The sequence below is a fragment of the Medicago truncatula genome, chromosome 2 (genome assembly GCF_003473485.1).
Source record: "Medicago truncatula cultivar Jemalong A17 chromosome 2, MtrunA17r5.0-ANR, whole genome shotgun sequence".
Taxonomy (NCBI): Eukaryota; Viridiplantae; Streptophyta; class Magnoliopsida; order Fabales; family Fabaceae; genus Medicago; species Medicago truncatula.
In genome coordinates this window covers 24202257-24206304 of record NC_053043.1, presented here as the reverse complement: position 1 = coordinate 24206304, position 4048 = coordinate 24202257, and the positions used below count along the sequence as shown (strand labels likewise).

Genomic DNA, 4048 nt, shown 5'->3' with positions numbered 1-4048 from the left:
AGGAAAATAAATAAAAAAAAACAATTGAATCTTCCTGTCAGAACCTCTAATCTCACGAACCCTCAATATTGTCCATAGAAACTCAAAATCTCAACCTCACCACACGGAAACCTCAATCTCACCTATCAAATCTCTACTAGCTATCAAACCCTCACGAAGAATCTGACCTATAGAAAATCTTAATCGAACCCTCAATCTCTCAGAATCCTGAATCGAACCTTCAGTTTCAAACTCTCACGTTCAATCACCCTCACCTCACTTAAATCTCAATCAAAGAGGTAAAGACTTTTGTTATTTCGTTAGATTTATGGGTTGTGTGAACTATCCTTGATTTTTGTTTTTGTGCAATTGAATATAATGTTTGTTTTGTATAAGTTTACTTAGTTTTGTTTTTCCTTGTGATTGAATGCAGTAATTTGTGCTAGTATATGTTCAAGACGTGGTCAAATTTAGGCGATTCTAGCTTTAAAGTTGAGAAAATTTCTGGAAGCATACCAAATTTGTAAGTTCTTTTTCATCATTCTCATTTTATTCTAATGTTAATGGTTTACTTGCTAAATCCAGAATAATGGATACCTTAATTATATTTAGTTCATATAATCTAATTTATTTCATCATATTCCATATGGTGAAAGAAATTAAGGTGTTATCTTGGAAACAATGTTTGAGTATATTAAAAAACTATCCGTGATAATTCTATGAAAGTTGTTGGGATCTTGGTAATTGTCTTTTAAGATTGTTTAGGATTAACGTTGGAGGTGCTTTAGTTCAGTGATAACCAACGTTTTGGATACTTTTGAGGTCTGTTTTGGGGAAGTTAGTAGTTGTTGTTTTTTTGCTGATACGGGCTGTTTGTTTTGGTTTGTGGGGCTGGTTCTGTTTTTGGGTCAGCCTTGTCAAAATGGGGGTGCGGCTGTTGAACCTACTTGTGTTCTATAAGGTCTTGATCTTGTTTTTTGATGTGTTCCGTTTATATGTGGCACCTCTATTTGTATGTCTTGCATTTTGCTAGTTTATGTGTCTTGTACGAGCTATGCATGAATACAACCTCGTTGATTAAAAAAGAAAATATTCCATATGGGTTTGTTTCATTATTAGTTAACTAAATAGAAATTTAGGATCTTGAACTCATTGATGTTATAGGCTTAAAGGAATGATTTTTATGTGTGGAAATCAAATGGGTATGTACTTTAAAAATCATAACCAGTAAAAGTTGTCTATTTTGTTTCTAAACCATTGTATGATCTATTCCTGAATAGTCATGTTGCCTTGTTATTATTTATTCATTTAAAATTGAATTTGGTGGCATTTGGTTCTCCGTTTTTGCCTACTAACAAATAACCTTAACATAGCCCTTGGTTCCCTGTGTTGCTTTGCTACTTTCTTCATCTACTAGGTGAATTATTTGAGTTGTATTGAATACTTAATGTTGATTTTTCATTTTACAATTACTATTAGTGTCCCAATTTAAAGTTAATTTACGTAATGCTCTTAATGGACAGTGAGTTAAGACTTTTTGTATGCTTATCATTTTTTTAGACTATAAGCAGGTGATAATTCTTGCCTATGGTAAGGGCTACATACTTCTATAGGGGGCACTCCACTATAGTGTGTTTGGTGGTACTTGTCTCCAACATCTAAATAAATTCTTGTGCATATATAGAAACAAAGTTCCTCCAACTCTTTTTTGTCTATCACACATTATTTTTGTTTTTTTAATTGAAATTGAGAAATAAGATTTAGTTAAAAGGTAAGATTTTCTACAATTAAGAATATTGTAATATGCCGAGAGAAGATTGTAAATTGGATAATAAAGAAGATCATAAAGAAAAATTATCTATTTTTTAAAATGGAATTTGTAGCTACTCATACTCGAATGCTTATAGATTTCTGCAAGTTTCAGTTTAAATGCTTTAAAGAGAATCTATATCCATTAGGACAACCTTTTACTTTTGTATGTGATTAATGGTGATGAGATATTATACAAGTTTTCTAATGCTAACCTTTTTTTATATATGATTCAATGTAGCCTACTAGTTCAAATTTCTATTAGTATTGTGTTTAATATACGTTCAAATGTATACTATGTTATTTACATGTTGTATTTGACATTAGATAGTTGAGAATCAAGATTAGGTGGATTTGGTGTCCTTTATTTTTTTTTTGTAAACGATCTAGTTTATAGGATAATTGATTACAATTCAAGTTTGAATCAGCGCTTCACTTTCATTATGTGGTACCTCAGTTTGTAATTATGTATAAGGGCTATTGTTGTTATTTTTTGGGCAATTTTTGCTTTGGGTTTCCCACTGCCCTGTAGCGTTGCTACTTATGGTGTTTGGTTTTATGTTTGTCGCAGGGGCTGTTTGTGCAGCATGCTACATCCAGCTATTGTATTTTTCTTAGTGCACACTCTTGTACATCTAGTGATTGAAGTTGCAATTTTAATAAATTTTGTTTTTAATAAAAATAAAACACAATCAAATGAATGATTTTAATTCTGCTACTTCAGTGATATCCTTTTTATTCATTCTTTCTTTGTATAATTGTTAGACTACATAAGAACTTGGTCCCGAATGATTTTATATGATTTTTGATATGAAGTTTCGTCATAAATCCAAATAAACTTGCGAAGATTGTTTTGTTCGGTAAAGTTTTTGTTTTCTTCGGTGAATGTACCTTCCGTGTTGTCTTTTGTATATTGGCAACTTGTAGTTGTTCTCCGTTTTAATGTAGATATTGGTTTTGGAATTATAGGCTGTTAGATTAACCACCACATATGAAACTAAATGTGTCAATCAAACCACACAATCTGTATCTGACACTGAATGTGGAAGCCTTCTGAAGAAGCCTTTCAAAGTGTATGCGGAAAAGAAAAACCTGGGAGACATCGTTTCCACGGAAGAACTACAATCCCGACTCTCGAAGAGAAATGAAGAAATTGCAAGACTTAGAAATGAACATAATGATGAGGTAAAAACAGTTAAAAGGATCAGATACAAGAGATGGAGGAGAAACAGCGTAATAAAACAGAAGCAATGGAAGGAAATTAAATTTCAGATTCTTCTTAAGGTCATGTTGAGTCAAAACACCACTGGGTTGGATACAGAGGCTTTGGCAGATTTGATAACAACTCCTGCAACTGATGCTAACAATTCTTTGCGTTCTTCTATGTCAACATTTACTCCAGATGATAATGAGGTAAGATTGAACTATAATTTACGATCTACATTCTTGTTTCTTTCTTACAATATGTTTTAAGTATATTATATGAAAATTTTGTTGTTTTTTAAGACTTGATGTATTAGTTGTGTAATTTTGTGTTAGTGTTGAACAATATTACAAATAAAGTAATATTACATTAATGAAACACAATTTGAAGAAAAAATAATGATAGATAAAGAAATAGAGTTAGTGTGGTGTTGTGATGGCAAATGTTGATGGTTGTGTAATTTGATGCATTTATCATTTTGATAGTTTTTATTTATAAGAAGTTTGTGTGTATATATATATATATATATATATATATATATTGAACACTTTACTTTCATTTTGCAGATGAGTAATGATGATATCGATGAAGAGTTTGAAAATTTGGAAGAACACAATTTTTTTTTGAAGATGAAGAGATATAGATGTGTGTGTGTATTTTTAAAGATGTTAATTGTGACTAAAGATAATCTTAATCTATTCATTAAAGATTAACAAAAGAATATATTTTGATATATATTTCACTAGTAATTGATTTTGTTATATAGTTGTATGAATATTATTGTTTAAGTTGGTTTATAATTATTACAAAGGTTTCAAAAAAAGTGTGAATCAATGTGCATTTTTTATTTTGACCAAAATAATTGATCCACAATTTTTTTTTTCTAAAATTCTTTTTTTTTATCGAAACGGTGAGAAACCGTTGTGGTAGCTTATGGAAATAATTATATAAGAACGGATTTCTAATCCTCCACGTACCAGAACCGTTGCAATTGTCAATAAAAAAACGTTTTCAATAGATTGTTTTCGCTACGGATTTCAAATGGCAACCAAGAAA

General features: G+C 30.6%; 1 long non-coding RNA gene across 1 annotated transcript; it reads left to right on the top strand.

The window, feature by feature from the left end:
- LOC25488276 (uncharacterized) lies at nucleotides 1–3753 on the top strand. Its single transcript, XR_003009099.2, has 4 exons — nucleotides 1–278; nucleotides 413–502; nucleotides 2758–3201; nucleotides 3559–3753. It is a non-coding gene; the product is annotated as an uncharacterized lncRNA (long non-coding RNA).
- Nucleotides 3754–4048: the final 295 nt, after the last annotated feature.